Below are 27,833 nucleotides of genomic sequence, written 5' to 3'. Positions count from 1 at the left end.
AAAACTGTTCTACCCACATTTAACGCTGCTTTTTTCCCCAATTTTCAATAGGGTCTTTTGAAATAGGGCCTTTTAATTATGGGCGCCCTGCAAATATTCACCGTGAAACACTGTAATTGATTGGTTGATTAATAAAATTTATTTGGATGCATTACCCCTGTAAAAAAGTTTACTGTTTGCACTTATTTGTCTTTCACAGAAAGTATCCACACCAACAACTTCAGCAATACTTTTGGTGATCATGTGGTGCAAAACACCAATGTTATTAGACGCCCTTGAAAGAATGAAAGCAAGAGTCAAAGTTAAAATTGAATTCATGAACGATTCTGAATAAAATTTTTGAAAAATTTTGTTTCAGCGGTTCAAAATCTCTTAAAAATATCGTTATAGAGGGATTTATCGTTGTAGAGGACATCGTTGTATCGGGAGGAATTTAACATTAGACTATAGCTAATTCCAAACAAGATTTGAAAAAATATCGTTGTAGAGGGATTTGTCGTTGTGTAGAGTATCGTTGTAGCGAGGTTTCACTCTACATCAAATATGCTATATTGTAGAATACAATAACAAAAATGGAAAAAAAATTAATATTGAACGGATTATACGATTTTGTTGTCTGTAACAGAGGCAGGCATATATGATTCTAACAACAATATTTTGATCTGGATATTAAACTAAACAAAAAAAAATATAGAAGAACTGAAAGATAACATACATCTCAAAACATGGAACATATAGTAAAGGAACGCAATGCGGAAATGCAAGCCTTATATATTCTTCGACAATATGCAGTTTCTGTTTTAGATTTGAAATTCGCTGTCTGGGGTTGTTATCCTTTCTAGAAAAGAGAGCTTTCCCAGCAGCAAATATGCTACTGCTGTTGAGCGTGTGCTAAGGAGGAACCAAGAGAGAGAGGTTTTAGACACAGAGCAAATTTCTCTACCAGCAGGAGAAAGTGCACCAACCACACCGCACCATGCACCATACACTCTCTTCTACACACTCAAAAGCCAAGAGGAAGAGAGACTGGTTCTCTTTTACAACTCTCGCCATAGCTACTAAAAGAAAAGAGAGCAAAAGAGAGAGCTGAGCAGAGCTACTTGTGTTTCGTCGCGTATAATGGATCAGGACGTGGAGCGCGTGAGCTCGTATCGGCAGCACACGCGTTGACCTTGTCTTTTAAGCCTATCGCCGAGGCTAAGCTGATTACTGGGATCGTTTTCTCCTCTCCCTTACACTCGTCACGACCCAAGGAAACGAATTAATAATGTAGCTTCTGTTCGCCGTTAAATATTCACAAGCCGATGGAATATTAATGCTAACGGGAGGGTGGAAAGAGGAAATAAAAGTCAGCCTTTTTGGATTCTTAGAAGAAGTGCAACTGGTGGACCGGTACTCATCGAATTTAGCTTTGACTCTCTCTGTATGTTTTCGCCGACCGCGTCTTCTTTGGCCCAATTACTGCACTCTCTGCTAACTGGCGCACAAAACTGAAAAAAAAAAAAAAGATAAAATTCCAAAGTGGTGGAAAAGGTATGTGTGTGTAAGGTAAGGCGAACGTCAATCCGACCATTTTCTTCAAATAGAACCGATTGATCTGTAAACGAATAAGTGATAAAAGGAGAGGAAAAATAAATTTCCTCTACTTATATGTAGTGTTTGTTGGCACTTTCTCTCGTGTTGCTTTTCTTTTTTTGCTCCTTTTCTACAATAACCCGAATTCTAAAAGAGTAGAATTTGTATATTTACTTTTATTTTATTTTTTAAGATGCTGAAGATCTCTTACGGATCATCAAAAAATTGTGTTATCCTTTAGAATCTTCAATTGTGTTGCCTTCGCCTTTTCCCTTGTCGTTGTTCAAAAGTTATTCGCCACTTTTTGGTTCTCTAACGATCTGAAATCATGTTCGTAGAATTGGATAAAAAAGGAATCTTGAATGGCTGGTATTGAATCTTTCGGATAAGATTTTTCTTTTACACTTAAGTTTTAGTTTGAATAGATACCATTTTCTTCAGTAAAACTAAATGTCTTAGTACTCAGTGTCAAATACAGTAATACTTCGGCTAACGAAAGCCTCAGCTTACGAAATTTTCGGCTAACGAAGTTTTTTGTGTGATTTTTCTGCCTCGGCTAATGAATATAGATTCGACTAACGAATATTTTCGTTGATATGGATGCACGTTCTAACATAAGACAGTCACGCCGTGAATTTTAGCGCCAATCATCATCAGAAAAATTTTCACTCTAGACATTCACTCATGTCTACTTTTTGCAAATGTACCTACACTTGCTTTTCTGAAAAGTTTTCAATTATTTCATGTAAAATGAAAGATTTAGCTAATAAAAAATGCATTTTTTAAAAAAAGGACTCGTTGTATAGAGTATCGTATGTTTTCAGAGCACACGTTCTTTCAGTGCAAGGCTCTTAGCACCAAACTGAACAGTCTGGACATTCTAGGAGATTATCTTACTATCTGCATGTATCAGACACAGAAATGAGATGCTCAAATCACAAATGGATGGGGACACCTATGAACTCGACTGGGTGTGTCAACACGGCTTTAGTAGACTAAAGCTGATACTGGTTGGGTAAATTTGTGTAAAATAAAAAAGATCGCTAGTATCTCTCATCTCTTTCCTGTAAACTCTCATTTATCCAATTTTGAAGCTGTTCATCTTAGCATTAAATCAGTTTTTGTCTTTTTTATAGCGTTCCTTGGTGTTTTAAAAACTTATCTTTAAATTTTGTGCAGAACCTGGAACAAGTCAAACGGTTTTCCATAGACACTTATAACGTTTCAGCTAACGAACGTGATTCCGGAATGAAGGATGTCCGTTAGCCAAGGTATCCCTGTATATCAGATTTTTTTTAATTGCAGGGTGTCTATAGAAGATGAAAATGATTGCAAGATTTTATTGTAGTCATATTGTAGCAGAACCACCTTCATCTGGCCCTCCATTATACGAATCTTTCCATGAGCCGGCCTTAAAAAATCCCTTTCTTTGGATGTACTAAACGATATTTTTATGTTACTATAGGTATGTAGGTCCCTATCGACTCTATAAAACACTATATAAGAATTTTGCTTCTTTGTAATTTATTTGTCTGATCTCTAAAGAAGTATTCGTGCAATGCAGTATTTCTTTATAAAGTTACACAGCAGATTCAAGACACAAAATACACGTAAATAATTGCGCACTGCTTTCAATATTTCCCTCGTTTATCAGGATTTTCTGTCAACCGGCTGGTCTTCTGTCTCAATTAGAACGGACAAACGAGTTTCTATTGTATTTGAAATATGTATATCACAAAATTTTACAGTTATATAGAAAAAAATCAAACTTTTTTTTCGCAGTACAGGGGTTGAATCCGGTGAACGTGAGAGGCTGTAACAGCAGTTGGTGGTTATCATTCCCGACAAGACTGATCCATCGCTTTCGCAATCTGATGTTCCAGAATTCACGAGCATTTCCATGGAAATAGGATGGTTCTCCATCCAGTTGGTAGACGAAGCCTACACTGTCAGTCTTCAATTCGACATTAAATTTTTTTTTAACATGTCCTAACACAATTTTGCTGTGCCAGTCTATTCGCAGAAGAAAAATTTCATACGATATTTTTTGCTGTTTTATGCCATCTTACCGACTATGAGACAAACGACAACCTTTCGCGGCCTAAGTGAAAACCGAATTAAAACTATGAGATATATTTGTGTTGCAAAATCAAACTAAACCATTATATCGCTAATTATTTCATTGCTTAAAAAAATCACAAAACAACTTAAATTGTTTGTAGACACTCTGCACAGTAGAATTTGTCTTATCCGAAATTCAACTTGGCGGCATAATGAGAGAACATCTTGAACCGTCGCACCCTGGTCCTCAACAGGTCTTCCGCTCGTCACTTGATGTGTTCGGGTTGTCCAAATGTGTCTTCGAAGTCCCGTTGTAAAATTGTCCAGCTAGTAATGAGGTCCTAATTGTTCTCAAACTATTGCTTAGCAGTGTCAGTCAAGTAAAACACATTAGCTAAGTGAATCGAATCATCCCAACGATTGTAATTGGAGATCTTTTCATAATCTTTCAGCCACTTTTCAGGGTTTTGACCATCAGTAACGGAGAATATGCGGTGGTCAGGAGAATATGAATAGCTGGGACATACGCACTGGGAGCATGTTGAATAGATGGAGCTAACCCGATTGATTAGGCCCCCCCCCCCCCAACTTCCCGATTCTTGGACATAGCCATCGGGCACCGAAGTCTTCCACAGGAGTCAGGAAGTGATACGAGCTCAGAACTCAGCCCTCGCAGTCTACGGCTTCTTATGATTGGGGTTTTCCGTAATTTTGGATTACCCGGCGTCTCCACCAAAATATGTCATATAGTTTATTTTATTATTTGTTAGACAACAATTATAACCACACACTCGAAATACAACCAGAACATAAAGACATACATAGGGATATTTCAGAAGAAATAAAGCAAAACAAGAATAAAATATGCCTTGTTAAAGGATAGTTTTAGAGTCTGGAGTTGATAATAATAATAATTAATTCTCTGCCCTGTTTTTGCATCTTGTCGAATAAAAAAAAAATTCGAATATAAGTAACAAAATATAGTTTAAATGCAGTAGAAGCGGTTAAAATGTACAAAAATGAGAGGCTCTAAGCCAGATAAAGGCTTCAGTTCAATGGTTGCATCGAACTGGGGACATAAGGGGTAAAAACTCAAAAATTATGCATGAATGTTATACAACCTTGTAGTGTCGTCCTCATTATCAATTAACAATATGGCTTTCTTCATTTTTTTATTTTAGAAATTTCACTGCTGAGATGAACTTATGTTGTGGAACCATTCTGTAAAACACATCTCCAAAAACTGTTTTGATTTTATTACACACGTATTTTCTTATATTTTTCCTGTCTTATCCGGGGTCCCCCACAGCTTGATCTAAGAACGAGATCCTTTCTACTTATCGAATTGAATTTAATCAAGACTAAATTTATAATAAACAAAAATTTTATAAATAAGATCTATCTCTGGAACTCTTGAGCCAGGTACAGATTCAGAGAAGGTGGGTGATCATCCCACCCATGAGCCAAATTTATATAATTTGTCTGTGTAAAGTACTAGACAATCCATTGAACCCACGAAATGTATCAATCGTCCCGACACATCAACGTAGGTTTGATCCTACCCTAAGAAAGACTTCAGTGAGTTTCCTTTTTGTATGGTCGTCACAACATCATGGGTCCTTGGGAAAAGTGATGTTCTGGGGCCCCATACTTAGCTGGACGGTATTATCTTACATATTTACATACATTTCAAAATCTTACTACCAGATCTCATCATGAGACTCTGGCCCACGGCGCGTGCTCCTCTCCTCTCTACACATGAGCCCGTGTGTTAAGATGGCCCTGGTGCTATAGACAACTCTGCTGGATTCTGAGTACTCCACTTTTTATATACCAGTATTTTTTCCCACCATATTTAACTTGAAAGCTTTATTTCTTCACAGATCTTTGTGGTTCCCCCTTTCATCTGATCCCTCCCCTTTCACCCGTGGATCCCTTAAAATATCCTAGGACAGCAAAGAGGCCATATGATCCCAAAAACCACTGTCTTAGAATACGCGCATATACAAAATTATTTTGGATGTTTCTGATATGAGAGGGGTTCTACTACACCTATTTACGGCATCTTTCTTTTACCAACTGTCTATGAAAACAATAAGAGATATACAGTGAAACCTTGATAAAACGGTACTCTGTGGACCAAGAAAAAATAAATATCGTAGTAGAAGGATTATCGTTATATTGCGAAGCAACACTATAACTTATGATGTTGTGGACATCTTTCCTAAATCGGCGTTGTAAGTATTACTCTGAAATGTGATTCTAAGAATTCATTCGCAGCGAAAACTTGCGATTGATTAGCTAATTTATGAAATTGAGTTAGATGCATTGCCTCTAAAAGAGGTTTACCGTATTGAATTTTTGTTTCTTACATGGAAATTAGCTACATAATCATCTTCAACAACGCTTTTGGTTATCATGTGGTGCAAAATACCAATGTTAAAAGACGTCCACGGAAGAACAAAAACAGATGAAGAGATTAAAAATTTTTGAAAGTGATTTTGAACGAGAATAAAAAAATATTGTTATAGAGAGATTTATCGTAGTAAATAGTATCGTTGTACCTAGAAAAGTTTAACATTAGACTATAGGCAATTCCAAACAAGATTAAAAAAAATATCGTTGCAGAGGGATTAATCATTATATCGAAAATCGTTGTAGGGAAGTTTCACTGTACTACTATAATTTCAATATAAGATATTTTGATTATGCGACTGAAACGGTCAAGATCATCTTCCTGGTTAAAAGATAGCTCTGTAATATCAAGCTACAGTTCTTGTCTGGTTGCCACTTCATTAAATTGAGGTCTCCAGTTCATTTTGTGGATGATAGGAGCATGGAGAGAGGGAGAGAGTGAACCGATTCTTCATTAGATACACGTGACAGTTCGATGAATGATGACGTGGTTAAGAGGTGGTATCGAATGTTCAATAAAGAATGAGAGAATATATGCATGTGATGGAATGAGATTTAAGCGGCGGTCTTTGATAAACGATCACTTGGTGCGCAACGTCGATGAAGAATAGCGAAAAAAAAACTATCCTTAGAAGAAAATTTTTAACAAATTTTTTATCTTTCTTACTATTATTATTTCTGGCAATTCCCCGAAGTTTCAAGGCCTTTGCTTCACGACGACGTTATCGCAAGTCAAAAACCGCGACCACATCATTATATATGACATATACTCGCCTAACCAGAACTTGTCATGTATGCGTTCTACGGCTAATTATCTCAATTCTTATGACGAATATATAAAAAGAGATAATTTAAGGGTACAGAAATTTTATGCAACAATTTTTTTGCGCTATAATTGATGGTTTATTGGAAGCTACCATCATTATATGAGTTACCTTCGAATACAATGGAAGGATCGAGATGAAAACTTTCCACTAACTACATTGATAAATTCTGTTGTCCATGAGGCAAAGATTTATATTGTTTGAAAATAAAGATTATTTGCAGTACGTATACTTATTTCCATCTAGAATCAATTATCTATAGCTTTTTGATATTTCAGCCACCACATATTTTGTTACCGAGATTAACGATTCATGGGAAGCTATTTCCAGCAAAAAATTCATTTATTCATTTTGAATGCACTTTGGTTTTAACTGATTTCGGAACATTAATCGATAACTGTTCTAGTATGCGTTTCAAGCATGTTTATAAAATTAATTTAAGGTTTGTCCAAATCTTTACATCACACAATTTTATCTTAATAAATCAGTGTTTTGTTAAAGTGTGCATTGCGTCTCCTACGGGTGCTGACAACTTTTCTGAGGTGCGACGCAATGAGCTAGAGTATTGATGAACGTGCCTATTTATGCTTTGAAGTGGTTCTTTTATAAATTCACAGTAGCTATTAAACTATTCTGGGGAGCCGCAGATGAACCATAAATAGGGCAAGGAAGCCGTGGGTGACAACATTTTGAGAACCACCGCAATATATAAACTATATTCCAATTTACATATAACATATCATTTCTCCTGAAAAATAAGCAGTTCAAAATCAGAAAATCACAGGAAAACACTAATTAGACATTTCAAGTCCAGGTTTAGTGAGAATTTAAAGGTAATGATGCCATGATAAATTTTGAAAAGACAATAATTGGTGGAATACTGTGTCACATCGAAAAAATGCACGAACACTTCTATTTCAAAAAGAAATCACAGTATATGATCAATACGTAGTTCTAGTTCCTTTTCATATAATTGCATTAATAAGTTTTTATAAGTATAAGAAAAGCAGTTAAATTATACAGGGTGTTTCAAAGTTAATGAAACAAACTTTATTATTTGATTATTTATTTATTTATTCAATGTTGTTTGGCCTAAGCTTATAAGCTTATACTTGAGATTGAGGGGTGACAACACACCTAAACAAACATTTATGGTTGCAGGCATTATATTTTACTAGGTAGAATTAAAGTAGGATGCACCATCACTCATCCGATAAAGCATGTGGCTCTATCATGATGCAGCATCATCTGAGTTTTGCAATGAATTCAGTGATTATTTGGCTAAAATTCTGAACTAATTGATTGGGCACGAGGGATACATCTCTTGGCCAACCTAATTTATCAATTCGTCTTCTCTCACCTTTTTTGTGGTGATATCTCAAGAACATTTTGTTCCAGAGCCCCACTGAAAGTGCTGAGTGCGTTGTAGCTAGAATTTGTGACATTACCGTATTTGTGCTTCCACTCGACAATGGCAAAAACTACAAAAATACAAATGTCAATATGACAAAAAAAAAAGATTCTTTAAATGTCACCCTTATCACCCCTTAAAATTTGTCTCATTAGTTTTGAAACACTCTGTGTGGTATCACTCATAATTGCGAAATAATGTAGCACGATGGTCTCATTAAAACTCGGCAAAATTTAACGTTTAATCATAAAGTAATGAAAGGAAATGTAGAAAAATAACCTTAGCTTTTGAAAGCAAATTAAAATCCGCACGTTTAGTCTGCATTTCTTTAAAATGAAATTGTTTGATTTTACCCTAAAAACGAAAAAAAAAAAAAATGTCAATAATAAAAGCGTGACACAGTTGAATACTTAACGCCAAGATTTTTTGTCAATAGCGTGTATCAATGCATTATTTAACAAAAGCAGTCGTTGAATATGTAATTTTCGTTCTTTTTCTAGTAGAATGATCATGAAAAATGAAGAATGACGTATAGATTATTCATAATGTTGTTATATTTTATACAATAAAAATTCAGAATGACACGCCATTCGAATACAAAATTTCCTTTTGATGATATCGCAGTCTATTTCATAATATAATTTTTCTGATTTAGAAAAAGCCGTGTTTGGTCTAACAGTCGAAAATTGCTTAAAAAATACTCAAATAAAAAATAAACCTCTTTTTGCGCTGTTTGGTTATATTGATCTGTAAATGTTGAAGTAGTTCTTAAAAAGAATTTCTTTACAAAAAAAAAAATTCAAAAAAATCAACCCGGTTGGTGAACTATAAATATCGTACGTTGTAGTATCACTTTTATTACTTCTTCATTCGCTTTAGGTTCGTACACACTTTGCATTCATTTGATATTACTTTTTAGAAGTGGTGCCATTCCCTTGTAAGAATAAAAAAAAGACACACACGCACATGTGCGTATTCCTTTTATCTTGCTTAGTAGTCTTTTTTTCTTCCACTGGAGACCTTTATTAGGCTAAAAGAGCAAAAGTAGGCAAGGTGAAACGAGGCTGTATGAATATGTATATATATATATACATACGCACACAGTGCCTATAAAGAGAAAGCGGTGCAAGAAAAACCATTTCTTGAGAGAAATGCAGCCAAGCTCTTACGACACCATCCAAACAAATTTGCCTAATTACTCGGGCTTAGTTTCTTTCCCCAGAGTGGCCACCGAGCCACGTAATTCGACAAATTCCCCAATATTTTATCATCGTTGTCACTTTTCCCTTATTTCCGCAACAACAAAGTGATTATCGCTGTAAAACTCTCGGATAATCACTTTACGAAGCTTCTGCTGTTGGTGCTGCTGCTGCTGCTGCTCTGCAGGAAGCAACTTCTCCTTTTCTCTTCTCTCTTGGCCGCCTGGGTGCAGCTTCGTCGTCTCTTGCAGTCTCAGTATATGCAAGAGAGAGAAAGAGAGATAGAACATCTCCTTTTCCATGGCCCAGAGCAGGTATGGAAAGAGAACATAGCAAGAGAGAGAGAGAGAGAGCTAGCTCTAAGAGAGAGACAGAGATAGCAAAGAGATCCAGAAGAGAGGAGAAGCGCACATACATACACACATAGAAAAGGAGAGTTTCTACATCAAATATTGAAGATCTGATACAGAATGCATTATTGATGAGAAGCCAGGAGGAGCTTGCGGCGTTTAATCAACATTCTCGGCAAGAAAAAGACGAGCGGCTGGGAGACGTGAGTTGGGATACTGAGAGGGAGACTTTTGGAGATGAGGGGAAATGACTAGATGCACACACAAGAAGACTCTCTCTCTCTCTTCTCTAAAAGGGCGGAGGAAGGACGAGAGAGATTCATCCTATGCCATCCATAGCCCATCTTCCCCTTGTGTTCTCACAAGCGCTCCTCTCCGTATTTACGTGGAAACGGATTAAGGGCCTGATTTTGGGCTGTGCTCGTCTTTGATTGGCGAACGCTATTTCACTGGCAAAAAGATACAAGAAAAGCAGCACACACACACACATGCACTACGCGCACCAAAAAGTACTGTGTCCTTAATACTGCCGCTGCAGTGTTAGACGTTGTAGCACAGAGAGAGATAGAGAGAGAGAGAGAGAGTGGAGGAGAAAAAAAAAAGAATGGTGTGTGTGTGTGGTGGCGAAACGAATCTCCAGACTGGCCCAGTGCCCTATGACTTGGGAGATTTTTACCCATATGGAGAAAAGAGAGGCAAAAAACAAATAAAAATGAACGGGACAAGCCAAAACGGAGAAAAATACGGGAAATAAATACAAAGAAAACGAATAAAGAGAAAAAGCAAGAATTTTTGTGAAAGTATTAGCCCTGTTCCCCCCGAGGGTACGAAACTGATATAATACATAGATATCTGCAAGACTGCTAGTTATATTTGTCATGTCTCTTCTCTTCGTATATTCTAAGTCTCCTTATTTCAGAAAAAAAACATCTTTCATTTTCTTTATCTTACGTGGAATTTCTCGATACCGATGGAAAACGTAGTCGTGTTTTATCACGAATGCTGCAATGATATTTTTATTTTAATGCCATTGGGGGGAATATTTTTTAAGTTATCATTATTTTCAAATGTCAAATCATTAGATTACAAATGTCAAATCAAAATTTGTAATCTGCTTACGACCGTGATGATAATGAATTGATAGCAGGCTTCAATCACTTTGATTCGGCTGTTAGATCACTCACACGTCGACTGACGCAAGCGTAGTGTTTCTCAAAGTGGATGAAATTGCATCCTGGTGGACAGGGATGGGCTCCAATATTTCACGGAACGGTACAAAAACAGCTTTGCGACCCTCTAAAACCCAATCCCCAGTAACCATGAACACTTTGGTGCACGCCAGGCTAATGATCGGTGAGTGACCAAACGTGAGACCTAGAGAATGACTAAAAGAGTGACCTAAAGTGAGCAAACATGTAAAGTGAGAGGAAAAAACGTCAAACTACTGTTCCGTAGTCATGAAAAAACATTCGACAATAAATTTGAACGCTGCCCAGCGAAAAAAGTTTCCCCCGGGCATTTAAAGGTTGGGGCTGTCAGAGCCAGAGAACCGATTATCCACCCAGGGCAGCAAATAGATACTCTTTCAGCCGGGCAAGTAGTATTATGCCTACCTCGTGCAATATTAGTAATTTAAGAAGAAATAATTTAGCATCCCCTCTGGTGCAGCTCCCAGGTTACTAGATCCACCCACATCCTTCTATTTAAACTTAACTAGCTTGGGAGGAGAGGCTCTATGAAAACCCTGGGGAAGAGGGTTCAATGCTTGAATTTTAGAGGTCTTGGACATAATTTTAAGTTATTTGTTTTGTTAAAAACATAAAATTGAAAATGTAATCAAAATATGTTTATCTCATTTTGCGGCATCTAAAATTTAACGGCCGGATGCGGCCGCACCCTTCGCACCTGCGCAAGTCCGGTCCTGCTTCTAGAGCTAGAACGTCTGTCAGTGTGGGTTAAGAGGCTATGGGTAGAATACAAAATGCCACGAGTTGGACCAGACCAGAATCATAAATCAACGTCGTTTCTTAGCCTCAGCTATATAAAGGGTGATTCCATAATTCCCCTTGCAGCACTTTACTGACGAACCGTTGATCCTAGAGGCATACTTCCAACTAAAACGTATCCAAATAACGTGTAGAACTCAGACACGTCATTCATATTGCAAAGTGTTGTTTTGCTATTAAAATATAGAAATTAACTTTTTATATGGAAAAAGTATATGTGGTATAAAAGTGGGTATAAAGGAGGTAACCCAATTAAAATGTTGTTACCTCCATCTGTGTTCTGAGGCCAACAAAAAAACTTCCAAGTTTCTAAGAGCAATATTCACTAAGACATTTTTAGATTTCAAAACCGGAGGAAAGTTGGGGAAAAAATAAACTAACACACACGGAACGGACCATCATTTTTTCCTTTATTTATGCTTTTTATGCTTTATTAGGCTTTTCCAACTTTCCTCTGATTTTTGAATTCTAGTACCTCTGGAAATATTGAACTTGAAGACGTGATCTTTTGTTAGCCTTAGAGAGACAGGGCAAGAAATTTCTTATTGAATTTCTGAGGACGTCCGAACGAAAAGTTAATTTTTTTATATTTTAATAACTATACAACCCCTCGCAAGAGGAACGACGTATCATAATTCTACGCTTTATTTGGATACCTTTCCTAATTAGAAGTATGCCTCTAGAATCTACGGTTCACCAGTAAAACGCGGCAAGGGCAATTATGGAATCATCCTGTATAAATAGAAACAGTGAACAACAAAAATAAAAAAAAAACCATATTTCTACCTTTACATGTAATCAATAGGAAAGCTTGTCTCGGTACTTTTTATATTGTTCGTGTAAAGCAGCGTTTAATAATGACATTCCAACTATCAAAACAGCGTGAATAGAAATTTTCATCTGGGAATTACATCACTTCCGCATCAGAGGACATTTTTTATCTGACTTTCTATTGTCCATTTTCTTTTACATTATGGTGGGGGGAGGGAGGGGGCTATCATTGGAAGTCAGACACTGTACGGTTTATATCCATATATATATATACACATCAGGTTTGGCAGGTTATTGTGGCTAGCTATCAAAACATCCAGATCCACAGAAGGTGGAGTTTTGGGCTTGAGAGGCTTCAGCGTCAAACTCGTCCACCGTAACATCGCATTGCTGGTCGCTATGGTAGCATTCGCTAAGCGTGAAAGTCGAGCACCCGGGGTGCACCTTTCCTACCAAAAGAAAAAAAAGCTAATCGCCGTGGGCCCCCCCTTTCCAATATAACCATATAATGAAATGGCCATTCATAATGTTTTATTTTTTACCCTATACTCCTTTGTTTCTTTTTTTGTCATCTTCTTTTTGTATTGTTGTTCTTTTTCGTGTGTGGTAATCAAGAGTATGAGACAGGTAGGCCATTACAGGTGCAAAATATGAAAGTACATTGAGGTAATTAATTACTGCCATATCCCCTTGGCGAGGGTTACTGGCGACATGTTACCAGGACTCTAGGGAATGGCCCGTGTTATATTACGGGCGATGTTATCTGTTTCACATCAACGTATTTTTTGTGGCGTTGGTGTTGCGGGCTTTTTGTCTGGTTGGATGAGTCTCGTGACGGGACAAAGGCTTCTTTTTTCTATTTTTTAATGGACTAGAAACGTTATAAATTCAACCAAAGTGGATTCTGTCATAGTCGGCAAAACATAAAAAATCCTTTTTTCTGTGTATTTTAGTTTTTCTTGCGGGAACAGCAGAAATAGTTTGGGTTGATAACTGTATAAGCAAGTTTTTTTTCAAGAAAAATAGCAATCAGCGTACGTTTCAATCAATAGTACGGTTTGATATTAGCTATTTCCCCCCGAGGCATAAATACAAGAGGCAGCGCTAGTTCCTAACCTTTCTTTTGCCATGGCACACCTAAGCATTTTGTAGAATCCGATATGTCCCCTTTTAACCCTTCTTGAATGTCGTTGCATCTGCGCAACGCTTTGTTTAATTTTTTTTTTCAATTCATTATCATACGAATTTTTGTATACAATTTTTGGAATTAAACGGCCGAATGAAAGAGAGATAGTGGTATACAATTTTTTTATGACTTTTCAAAAATGTGAGATTTTTGGAAATTTTATCCTGATTTTCCATTTGGAATTTTTTTTCCCATGACCCCACGGACAGAAATAATTTTTTTAATGTTTTTTCTTAAATTTGTTCGGTCACGTATTACATGAGATTTCAAAGTCATAATTGTCAATTGTTTTAATTTAATGAAGTTCATTAATGTGCATTAATTAAAAAGTTGATTAATTGGAAATTTTCATTGATTACAAATATAAAACATGCTAATTAATATCCAATTTTTTTAAACTTCTCAAATATGTTATTTAAGTGACCAGCTATCATACATAGAAAAATTGTGCAATTTAGTTATGAATTGGAGAGGTCAAAAATTGGGCAATGGACACACGCGAGGAATAAGGTGTAGGGGGTTGGTCGCCCACTCATCGCCCCTCCCCCCGAGATGATTGAAAATTGAATGAAATTTGCACAAAAATTAAAATATTGAAAAAATCCTTTAAATGCTGTTTTCATCTATTTCTGTGAATTTCAAATGCTTTTTGAAAGTCAAAACTCAAAATTTTCTTGGAGAAATTCTCTGTACTCGCCTCGAACCTTAAATTAACCTGTGTGCTCCCCCCTATAAAGTAGATCCTGCGTATGCTCCCTACCCTCTTTCCATATAACATATAGCTCCTACAATTCAAAAAGAGAATGTCTATCCATGTGGAGGAAGCCCAAAAGACTATGAACTTAGTCTAAAGTACTTTCACTTATGAACTTAGCCTAAAACAGGGGTTTCTAACCTTTCAGACATTGCGGGCGAAAAAATTTTTATGAACCCCAAAAGGCCAACAAGCCGTTTGTGGTATCTCTTTACACAGCGACATTTTAACGGGTACAACAAGATTATTTTTTCATTAAATATGAATTTTTATAAATCCTGATTTGCGAAACAATTATATTTATAATTATAAATCTAATTGCCCCCCATGGGACGGGGGCCCACGTTGGGCACTACGATACAATTGCTTTCGATGGGGCCTAATGAATTTGAACCAATCACTCGGCTAGTTTTTTTTCCAATATTTTCGTAACAAATTTTTCAACATTCAACAATATGAGTTCTGAGTTAAATTTGCCATTGCGATCTCGCAAAACATCGGTTAGAAATTTTTTTTTATGTAACTATTTTGTAACTTAAATATAGATTTCTCCTCAAAAATGCTGTTTTTTTTGAGGGGGGGGGGAACGTAGGATTATACACGAGTTTTATATTTTTTGCCGTTTTGGTGGTCCTCAAGTGGGCTGTCAGCTTACATACGAGTATATAATCTTTGATTTTCAGAAGGCATTCGATCGGGTCCAACATGGTAAACACTTGAAGCGTTTACATGAGATTGGGATTGGGGGCAACTTGTTGAATTGGATGGAATCATGGTTGAGAGATTGGTCACAACGGATTATGGTGAACGGAGAATTTTCTGATTGGCCAGATGTGAAGAGTGGAGTCCCTTAAGGAAGTGCCCTTGGGCTCGTACTTTTTTCACTTTTTATCGATGAACTCGATAGAAAATTCGCAGGTGACATGAAGCTAATGGAGGTAGTCGGGAATCTAAGCGACAGGGAGATGCTCCACACAAACTTAAATATGATTGCAGCATAAGCTAATGAATGGAGCGTGACCTTTAGTATGGATAAGTGCACGGTCGCTCATGTGGTCGGCTGAAGTTGGTTTTCTGTGGTTCCCAACTTCAAGGCGCAAATGCGAGCCGATCTCCCCGTTAAAAAGTCTCGCCACAGAGAGCAACAGTCCTACAACGTAAAATCATTCAATCATAACACTTCACTCATAGTTTGAAAAACTGGTGGCAGATGGCAGCACTACACATAACAAGCATTACAGAGAAACAAAAAAACTTCACGTCAGGTTTCACTACACGTACACGCACATTCCAGCATGTACCGATTCGTTGGGGGTTCCGCGGGGGGTTGTGGGCGGGGTGCATGTGTGGTGTAGCAGTAGTAGGTAGGGCTCGTAGGTAGGGTAAAAAAGGGTTCGGGGATCCATGATGTTCTTAAGTCAGCCACCTCGTTGGGCAATTTGCCTGTTGTGGCGTTGTATCTGTATTTGTATTTGTATAAAAAATTTGCATTTCTCTCTTTTTTTTTACCTAAGGCATTTTAGTCCTTAACATTTTCATGAAAATTCATCGAGATATCGATGACTGAAATTCTTAATTTTTATCACCTTTTACGTGATCAAAAGACTGCCTCAAAAAAGAATACCGAGACTCGTAGAAAGTGGTTAAAATCAGGAATCTAAATCATTAATATCTCGAGGAATTTTTATTCAAATGTTATGCCGTAAATTTCATTCGGATGATAGGGAAATGGGAAACCGTGCGTTAAGATATTTTTTCCATGTGTTTTTCATATTTTCCGCAATATTTATTTTACGGGAATAAAATTATCTCGGCTCAATTTCCTTTTTTGGTGTTTATTTTTATATATTTATATTTTATTCAATATTAAAATCAACATTTGAATTTTTCTTTTTTCGGACTATCTACGTGAAACACTGCGCCCTTACTTTACTATTGATAAGGCAATGTTTTTGCCTAGAATTTTTTCGTTCCCAAAATTGGAAGGGGCGGGGAAAGGCGTCGGTAAAAAATGCCTATATTGCATTGCCTACCCAGTACCATTCCGACATAATACCTTTTGGTATGGAAATATTTTCTGATACAGTATATATGATGTACAGTAAGTCTTAATTTGGCTTTTATCTCATCAACCGTTAGTCGTAAAGGTATTATTTCCATTTAAAATTTCTCAAAATGTTTTAAGGTAATCACCCTGTACCAATTTCGAGAGTGAAAATACAGTGTGTCACAAAATACAAAAAATTGAAATTTTTATATGGTCTCCCTGTCTTCTAACTTTTTTCCAATCAGATAGTTATTGCCCTGTCTCTTCTGAGCCCAGTCAAAGAAATTCCATGTTTCTCAGTGCAATATTTGCTGAGATATTTGAATTCAAAATATTAGAGAAAAGTTTGGAAAGAAGGTTTTTTCTAAAATGAGGGAGTAGGGGGATTAGTTTATGCTGTTCTTTCCCTAACTTTTCCCGATTTTTCAATTCAAATACCTTTGGGAATATTGCAGTTAAAAACATGGAATTTCTATTATTGGACTCAAAAAGTTAGGGAACGGCGTGGGGGAACCGCATAAAAATTTAGATTTTTTATTTTGTGTCAAACTGTATTCTCTTTCTTGAAATTGGTACAGGGTGAATTCTGAGCACATTTTGAGCATTTTTTAAATTGTAACTGTACCTCTACGACAAACGATGACGACGCTGATTAGAAAAATACCGAATCAGGACTTACTGGGCACCCTGTATAAAAGTATAGAGAAATAATGGATTCAACCAGACGGCAATCTATTGGTTGGAAATTATTTCTGAATATTTACCAGGTTGCCGTACGGTAAGTTAGTTTTTCAAGGGGTGAGTCGAACATATGGATACATGACGTGTGTTGTAGTGAAAACCTATAATATGATATGAAATAGTGAAATGATAATAACTGATCTTATACTCGAACCAGGACTTGATGTATGTGATATCGACATTTCTTCAGGAGTTATGATTTTTTAGAGGAGCAACGGCAGCTACGAGTTGAATCGCTTAGCTTCATGATCAAAAATGACGTATCAAACTGCTTATAAAATGACCTAAAAAATGAGTGAAAGCTTATAACGGGAAAATACGTCTTTCAAACCTCGTTACAGTGCAATACGAACTGTTTGATCTGGTAAATAAAACCGAAGTCTTCATATAAATTGAGCATTGTGGTATTTGTCTTAACCAGATGTATTGTGTGCTATTGGTGTCTATATGCGTCTTCCGTCTTCAGAATTCTGTCTGAAATACAAACGTAAATAATTTAGTTACGAAAGTGTTCTAAAAGTCTGGTACCTAAGACGGAAGACATATTGATACCAGTATAATACCGTTAGATTTATCTCAGTGAGATCCATCAGTAGGTACGAAAAATGCTTATATGTTTTATACACTTCCTGAGGTATCAGCATTTATATTATGCAAGTATATAATAGCAAGTATTTCATTATGTAACAGCGATATAGTCGGTTTGGTCAGAGATAAATGATGTAAAATACATATTAACGTCAAATTTAATCAATGTCCGTAATGATTCGCAATTATATCCATTCACAAGTGACCCAAAATATGCGTTCTCTTATTAAAACGGTATCGTAACCATGGAGATTGTTTGCTGTTCTGTTGCCTTTTATAGCTTTGTTGACTTTTTTACCAACATAATTTGATTACAGTTTATTATTATTATTATTACAGTATTATAAAAATATCATGTGCTGAATGCAAATGGATAAAGGAACCATTTTTCATTTTCATAATCGAAGGTGCGAGCAACCTTGACTCCAAGAACATTTAGAGATTTCTGTAACCGGTATTTAGGTGCATTTTGTTGGTCATATCCTAATTTAATTGTATTTATAAAGCATGACACATTATTTACGTCAATGAAAATTTTCATTGTAAAAACAGCAATTTAAGCCCAATATAATATTCAAGATAAGTAGGTGGAAAAAAAAAATTGAACTGTTCAGAGCTGCTGTTTCAAATTCGTTTCTGGTAATCTGTCACAACGAGGGAACACACACACACACAAATACTGCCAAAGCAAACAGGGGGGGAAAAATGGAAACTGTGGGTGGATGAGCGAGTCTTTTGAACTTGGAACTAGAGTCGAGTGAAAATTGGAAAAAGTACAAGAGATGAGATCGTTTCTGCTGGCCGAGATCCAGGCTGAGTGAAGTGGGACCACGCCCAGGCCAGAGAATGCGAGTTGCAGCAGCGCAGCGCGCTGGGCTCTATCAGCGAAGTAGCCCTCCCGCAGGTTAGCACGCACCACGGAAAGAGGGATCTGCTGGCACTCCACCCATAATGCGAGAGAGAAACAAGAACAACGATGTATAGCCAAAGCACCACACGCTGCCTGCCAGTGAAAAGACAACTAGGCAAAGCACCTGCTCCTATCACTCTCTCTCTCTCTCTTTTCTACCTTGCCGGCCTACTGAAAGGGAGATTCTCTATTAAATGCATTAGTTCGCCCAAGGGGTGGCTTTTAATCATAGCAAATTGGATCGCGTGGCGTTAATGGCCGTCAGTTGAGTACGCGTACCTCTTTTTTATGTTCACGTGATGAAGAGTGTCCTCGAACGAGATAGCACTAAGAGACGAACAGAGTGATGAAACACTTAACAAACGCTCATCTACCACAGTCGTCATCTGCTTCATCTATCAGTTTCCCCGTGAATAATCAAACTGTTGAATGCATTTCGAGTCGGCTTTTTTTTCTGTCCCTCTTGAACTCTGATCACTAATATATGAAAGTGAGCTTTCTTAATATAAAAGTGCGGGTTCACGGAAAACGTAATTCAGCTCGCATCTGGAACAAAAACCAGAATACATCAGAGTAATCAATAATTAGTGTAACAGAACATCTCTTGACCGTCTTAACTAAGACCGAAGGCCAGTCGGTTCAGAGAAAAACCGGTTAAATGAGGGAAATTGAAAATGCCGTGAAATGAATCATGTATGCATTGTACAAAGTGATTAAAAACTTTTGGCCTAAACTTTAAGAGGTGATAGAAACACACTCCTATACAAGCATTTTTTTCATAGAATGTACGGTTGAATCGGAATGTGGAAAGCGGTCGAGGCTGCTTTGGAGAGTGTATAACGGCACTTCCCCATAACAAGTACCATATTTTTTGATGTATTTGCTGCAATAAAGGTTATCAAACATCCGAATGTGCATGTGATGAAGCAGGCCTATTTTTAACGTAAAATACGATGTTACTAAAATTCTATATTTCTCTCTGCTATACAAAGAGTGCACACGGTGGGCCCGTATATACTGCAGGGCTCACCTTCCTCCATCTCTCTCTTCTATAGATTTTCTTTTGTGAGGATATCTCTTAAGTTTTGCGTGTACGAGATTTTCATTGAAAACCTCTATGTACCTCTATGTAAACATTAGGTAATATGCTTTTCTAAAGTGTTTGCACCTCAACGCTTCATATTCGACCACACATTCCATGACAAAGAAAAATTCTTCTTTGGGTGTGTTCTATCCCCCTTTAAAGTGAATCAACAATTTTAAATCACGCTGTATATTGAATTGAATGCTCAAATTTTATTGTCGGAAACTTGCATTTCATTTACTGTAACATAGTAGCGCATTCACAGCGTCCCGAGTTGTGAAGAATATTATAACGTCCTCGAAAAGGGCGTATTCATTGTACTAACTCAGAGTACTTTATTTGTATATCAAGTTGTAAATAGGTATTCTTCTATGTAAATTTAGATTTAGAAGCAACTTGAAGAATGGTTAGGAAATTCATTGATACAGTGCCTAGTTTAGGATCTATGGGGTTGTGTGTACGGGTTGAATGAAACGTCACAACAGTGTTTATGTAGAATTGTTTATGCTATGTAGAATTGATACTGTCTTAGATGTTATTGAACTGTTCCTTGTGTTCACTAGAGCACCCAAAACGTTCAATGCTTATGTCTGATTCCATTCTCCGTTGATCGACTATTCAATTGAACACGCCCTTCAGGTTGAATTCATGGGTTCACATTGTGCTGATTTTAGTTTGAGCTTATCTAAGCCAGAACCGTTTGCAGTATCGCACATGTGTGAAATGTGCCCAAGGGTTTCCGTATAGGTTCTCTTCTTCTGTTCTCGGGCATAAACAGTTATCAGAACTCGAAAACCACGGAGACCCATATTTTGAGCATTTATTGTTGTTTTTTGCTGTTTTCTTCTGCGCATGTACCTATAATGAATAATTCTCATTATTTCGAAAATGTAATGTTTAAAGCACACACAAGAATGTTAGTACTCAGCAGATATTCTAATCGTTTTGCCTTTTCGGATATGTCATGTTACATTTAAGAACAGAGACAGCACATAAAACTTATAATTATAATTACAATCTTTTACAAATTTTTAGTTGTAATTTTAATTATAATTATAATTTTTTTTAATTTTTAGTTGCCATTTTAATTATAATTATATATTTTTTAATTTTTAGTTGTAATTTTAATTATAATTATAGTTTTTAGTTAGAATGTGAATTATAATATTTAACATAATTCATTAGACAGCATAATATTCAACAGTGAGCATCGATGCATCTTGAAATTCCTCCACCCTGTAACAGAGTCAAGCGATTGTAACGGAATTCCGAAATGTTTCATCAGCATCTTCCTAGCAATGGGTACAGTATTACGTATTCACGTTAATCCGTTCCTTGACGGTGGTATGCGGTATGACAGAGAGCTGGGGTGAATCCTCTCTTCGCTGGTCGCTATGGTAACATACTTATTTTTTTTCAAGTTCGAATACACCCCCGTTTGGTTACGGTCAGACAAACAGACACAACTCGTATAAAAACATGTACAGAGTATACAGAAAAAAGCAGGTTAAAAACACCACCTGTTCTTAGAGACCCTGATGTCTGACTAATAACATAATGATAACAGCAATCATTTTCCACGCACTAGGACCCAAATGACAGCTTCGAGAGAAAAGGTACAAGTCCCGCGGGCCATCATTATCATCATCACAATCACGACAAACTCGATTCCGTAGTACGCTTTTGACGTGAATACGCCTTTTAAATCGGCTACTTGACAGAACCGGCTTCATGTTCGAAAAGCTAGCCTGACTTGACGCATCTAAAGCACTTTAACCCTTTCAGCACCACATTATGAGAAAATGGGATAATTGTTCCGAAATTTTTTGTTCTGATTTCAGTTCTAATTAAGTTCTAAAAACTAGAAAAAAATTTAAAAAATGATTTAGTACACAATGAATTAATTAAATAATTAATCTAGTACTTGAAAGTTCCATCAGCACTATTCGCTTACAATAAAAATAAAAATTCCCATTCAAATATATTAAATAATCCATAATAATTAATATAGTGCATTCGGGTCCGATTATTCCAATTTGAAACATGGTAGAAACCTGAAACATATATGTGTATCGTATTAAAAAAAATATTATAACTAAGAAAAAAGGCACTTACACACCAAAAATCATCATTTTCGTGAGGTGATATGGAATAGTCGGGTAATATTGACTGAAGGGTTCAAAATGATGAAAACTAATCCGAATTTATCAAAAAGGTGATTTAGTGAGTCTACGACAATGAAAAATAGAAATTGCGTCATTTGTATTTGTAGCTGATGTCATAGTCTATTTACAAGTCAAAAATGCGATCTTTCAATTCTGCCCTAAAATAGTCAAGGTGGGCCCACAAAGAACAAACAGGACACTTATTTGACATGAACGTCGCTCTCCACTTGTTAATACAAGATATACAGAAGACTGGATGTTGTGAAGATATTTATTATTTGAGATGTTAATTTTTTAAGGAAGGAAAAAACTCATCTCTGCCTCTACCGGGAGTCGAACCCGGGTCTCTCGATTGCCGGACGAGTGCTCTGACCACTAAGCTACAGAGGAGATAGAGATTTTCCTTCGCTAGAGCGTATATATGCCGAACGGAACCGTGCAATGGACGGTGAAACCGATCAGCTAATAGCTCATGGACGACGAGCCACCAGAGGGCTATATATATGACATGAATGTCGCTCTCCACTTGTTAATACAAGATATACAGAAGATTGGATGTTGTGAAGATATTTATTATTTGAGATGTTAATTTTTTAAGGAAGGAAAAAACTCATCTCTGCCTCTACCGGGAGTCGAACCCTATATATATGTCATATATATAGATAGCCCTCTGGTGGCTCGTCGTCCATGAGCTATTAGCTGATCGGTTTCACCGTCCATTGCACGGTTCCGTTCGGCATATATACGCTCTAGCGAAGGAAAATCTCTATCTCCTCTGTAGCTTAGTGGTCCGAGCACTCGTCCGGCAATCGAGAGACCCGGGTTCGACTCCCGGTAGAGGCAGAGATGAGTTTTTTCCTTCCTTAAAAAATTAACATCTCAAATAATAAATATCTTCACAACATCCAGTCTTCTGTATATCTTGTAGGACACTTATTATTTCCAGGTCTTTCTTCTTCTTACTAAAATATCTATCTTTAAGAGATATTCTCTAGCGATATTCAGATAATACTTATAGTATTCCATATTACCCGACAAACCATCTGTAAAAAGATAGCATTCCATTACCCGGAGACAATCGCTAGATAAAAATGAGTACAGCTTTGAAATACAACACTTGCGATGTATATTGTGTTTAGTTTCAAATTATTGGGCACATTTCCAATTAATTATAAACGCTTTTGAAAACTTGCCTAAGGAAATTTCTGGAAGTGGAAAAACAATTGAAGGGTAAAAATGGTAAACACCGTAAGTGCAAAGAAAAGGAAAATATTGGGAAATCGCAAAAAAAAGTCTGTTTTTTGCAGCCTGTAAGGGACGTTCGCACACAATTGCGGCTACTTTACACTCTCTTTTGAACTACCTAAAGGACTACCAGGCACTTCCACGTTGACAACATTACAGACCATTGCTCATTTGGCCCTTTAACGTGAAAAACTGTTTTTGAATTTTTTGTTACTTACAGTCTGTGTGTTTACCATTTTTATCCTTCAAATATTCTCCTAGCAGCCGTTATGAGAGTGACAACCGAGATACACTTAGGATCATGGGGACCTTTTGAAGAGTTGTTTATCACCGTTCCACTTGGGGGCCATACCCGAAGACAGAGAAAACCTGGAATTCCATATTACCCGTGAATGTATTATTTTTATCTATTTTACCAAGCTATATAATTTGCTTTATACATTTGTTAGAGAACATTTGATAAAAGCAGTGTTTTACTGTATTACACTTTTGTGTAGTGCAGTGAAACAAGTTTACAGGGGCAAAACATCTGAATTTCATATTAAATGCCATATTTTAAAAACTAATAGTCCCACACTTGTGCTGTCATCTGTTAATCACGAATTATTTATGCAGCATTTATACTTCAAAATACCAACACCCAACAATGTATGTAAAGAATTTTACGGAGAAAAAAAAATGTTGGCGGTACTTTCAAGTACCGTCAGTACTAAAAGTAATAAATGCTCATATACCAAGAAATATGGAGAATATATAAGACTTTTTGGTGTCTACGGATATCTCGTTCAAACGAAAATCCAACGATACTTCATTTATCTGAATACGCCTTTAGGTTTAACTACCAAACTCAAGTGTTTGACTTAGGTTTGGCTACGTATTCACGTTTAAGCTTGAGGCCGTATTGATAACATAGCCCTTCCCTTTTTTTTCAAGTGAATACGTCTTCAAATTTGGATATCTGATCACACCGGCTGCATTTCAAAAAAGTTAGCGTAACAAAATATTATGCTTTAAACGCTCATATCTCATAATACATATGAAGGATATAAAAGTTTTTGGTATCTATACGAAGATCTTGTTAAAGAAAATCCAATGGTATAACACTGGTCTTGATACGTCTACCAGTTTGGGTACCAGACGTGAGGTACACTTTCGTAACAAATCATTTTTTACACTATATCTGAAACAGAGTTCGAGACGTAGATAGACGCCAATAGTATCTGTAGATAGACCTTGTTGAGGCAAATCCCACGTTACCTCACTGGTGTTAATACGTCTTGGGTACCGGACTTGCGGTACACTTTCGCAACGAAATCGTTTTACGCTATATTTTAGGAAGTAGAAGATGATGATATATCACGGTAACATAAAGCTCACAATATCGTAATAAAACGTACAATACTGAAAAGTGAATAAATATGAATTTTATCATTCCATTTCTATTCCTTGTGCATGCAGTTGTAGAAATATCCTCTATCGGTCGGTTTTTAACTATTTTTTACTACAAAAAAATCATTAAACGCTTTGAATACGATAAAAATACGATATTCATGTTGGAATAATGAAAATCCATCCATACTTAGATGAAGACAATCGTAATTTTTCATAAGCAGTATTATATTTTTTTTATTATAGTTTTCGGTTTTTTCCGGAGAATTGCTTGTATTTCGATTAGCTGTATTTTTAGATACGTTTTACATCCATAGTTTTATGGGCATTTTTTTCCAGTCAATTCGTTTAACAGTTTGGGTGTTGTGTTCGTCATCCTGAGTTTTCAAAGAGCTGTAGAGGTCAAACGAAGATAGGTTAGTTGCACTGGAAGGTAGGCATGGCTACCGAATTGCACTGCTTCACTTTTGTTATCTACGTCTGAATTGCAGCCATAGATAATAAAACTTTAACCTCTAAATTGCAAAATTAATTTATTGAAAAAAATGCACACGGGTACCAATGCAACAAAATTAAAATTACTTTACATGTCGACTCTCTCCGAGACCGCCCATCCCTTTGGGAAAGAGCGCAAACCATCCCAAGATGGTCTCTCTGGGCGGTCATGTCTGTCTGTCTGTACATGTCGACTTTTAGCGATTAACTCTTGTTATTTATTTTTCATAATAAATGAAATTTTGAAATTGAGATTCTTTCTTTGAAAAGGATACCTGCATATCATCATCATCATCTACATTCAAGCGATTTGTGGTTACTGTTTTTTACAAGTAAAAGTGACGAATAACTCATTTTGCAAATGAATAGCGACTGGTAGAAGTATTTTCAAAGCTGTCTTTCCCCTAGCTTTGGAAATGGTATCAGCTGAGCACACGAAAATAGCTCTAAATAAGAGTTTTGAAATTCCATTTAAACACGTGCACATTTCAATAAAATAATTTTTTATTAGATAACCATCATTCATTATAACCTTAAAAAGAAATGTGTCTGAATTCTGAACTTTGAAAAAGCACCTGGAAACGGTCTATAAATAGAGGTCTATTTAACGGCGGGCGCAGCGGGTGCGCGCGCTGGATTCCCGACTTCTGAAGGGCCCTGCAAAACCTAAACTTTACACTTTCTCTAATTTAAGGGGGTTCAACACAGTATTTTATTCTGCGCCTGGAGCCTCGACAGACCACAATTCGCCTTTAACCGTATTAAACGGTCAAAGCAGTTTCCATCAGAAAAAAAAAAAAAACAGCGATAATTGTGAAAAATCTTGGTTTTCACATCACGTCTAGTTCGATAAATCCGGATTTGAAGATAAAGTTTAATCAGTGAAAGTTATTCTAATTTAGATGCAAAAATTGAAGGTATTCAATGAGTTCAGATCAAATGAATGACACAATTGCTAGTTCAAATTCTACTTCCACGTGCTCTGTAAATTGTTTGATTGAAATAACATGGAAGCAGACCAAATATCCGTTAAAGCTTACGAGTTGACATTTTTCCTCAATTTCTAATAATATCGCAATGAAATTGACTTATAGCTTATTATTATCAACGTTTAATGTGTTTGAATGTATTGTAACGAAGCGAACGTTAAGCTCTGGTTTAATATGAGATTTACGTTCGAAAACATAGCGCAATAGATTTATTTAGGTATGCATCAGGAGCTCCAATATACGTAAATAGAATGAATTCGCCTGCAGGTAAAAGTAGAACAGGTGTTCTGGATGGGTGTCGTGTCCCTATCGATAGCACCGAGTGGCAGTGATTTTGATTTTCTCTAGTGTCCAGCAATATATTTAGAAACAGCGATTGATTAGTTGCAGTGTAGATCGTGAAACTGGAAAAAAAAACCACTCGCAAACAGCCTGAATAATAATAATAATAATAAAAGAACGTAAGAAGCACAGCGTTCGTAATCCGATCTTTGCGTGAGTGGTTGTACACGACGGGTCGCGTGGTCTTTGATTTCCACCTCAGCGACCCTCGCTCGTCGTACCGACAATTTTAACTGATAGTATTACCACGATTTTTTTTAATGCGAAACCAATGTTTTGCTTCGCATGGAACGGGAAATATCTATAATGCGACGCACGTGCCTCAGCTAGTGCTTACCTGTTAGAAGACTGACACAACAGCATGCGTTTCCACTTTGCTATAGTGTTGTTGTACGCTACCCGACCGGCGTTACCGAATATAACACAATACGCTCTGGCGTATGTTTGATATTGTTTCACAGCCATCAACTTCGACCAATGAAGTTAAGCTTTTGATGGTACATAATGTTTCTGATAGGTAAATGTAAATTATTCTTTCTGCTGGAGTCATTCAACAGGAAAATGGCTTTTATTCACTGTTTGTGATTCGTGTTAGGTTCTTAATTTTAATATCGATATTTCCTGAATTTATATTCATGCGAAATTATGATACCAACAAGCGTATTAATGCGTCAAGGTAAATGCGTCATGTAAATCTGCTATCTGACGAAACCGAAACATTTTAGTATTGAAAATTTTTTAAACACTCATGCCTGAAGATGTATTTCGAATAGTGTGAATATTCAGATTGCAAGTAACTCGGTTTAATGAGTGTTTCGCAAGACGAGGAAAAATTAAAAAAGAAAGTTTGACTTGATGACTGAGGGATATCTCGCAATATGCTTAATACATATACCAAACTTTTCTAGATGAGATTTAGAAGCTTTGGGTATTCATGTTGTCTGTCTAACGTCACGTAATAACTGAAAAGTGAATTAACTGAAAGTTCGCTTTCAAATCGTGGGCAACGCTGTCTCAACCAGGTTCGTAAAAAATCCATCCGGGTCTCATAGCATTCATAGAACAAGCTCATGAAGGACTGTCTCACCATCTTTTATGCACTAAAGCAAACAGATACATTATTTCGAAGCGAACCCCCTCCCTCCTGTTCTTTTGCATGATTCTGAAAATACTTGAGCCTTCGATATTAAATAAGTAATATGCAATAAATTACCTGCACTTTATCTTTGAAAAGGACAGTGACTGGCATGATGGGGACGGTTGTGGAACGAATCATTTGAGTTTTC

General features: G+C 36.6%; 1 non-coding gene across 1 annotated transcript; it reads right to left on the bottom strand.

Moving 5' to 3' along the window:
- Nucleotides 1-22,405: 22,405 nt before the first annotated feature.
- Nucleotides 22,406-22,477, bottom strand: TRNAA-GGC (transfer RNA alanine (anticodon GGC)). The gene has a single exon. It is a non-coding gene; the product is annotated as a tRNA-Ala (tRNA).
- Between the last annotated feature and the right edge of the window lie 5,356 nt (nucleotides 22,478-27,833).

Source organism: Pholcus phalangioides, unplaced genomic scaffold (assembly GCF_987345545.1).
Source record: "Pholcus phalangioides strain wild (caught in Gottingen) unplaced genomic scaffold, Ppha-v1.0 ptg000011l_1, whole genome shotgun sequence".
NCBI classification, from domain to species: Eukaryota; Metazoa; Arthropoda; class Arachnida; order Araneae; family Pholcidae; genus Pholcus; species Pholcus phalangioides.
This window is presented reverse-complemented; position numbering and strand designations above follow the sequence as displayed.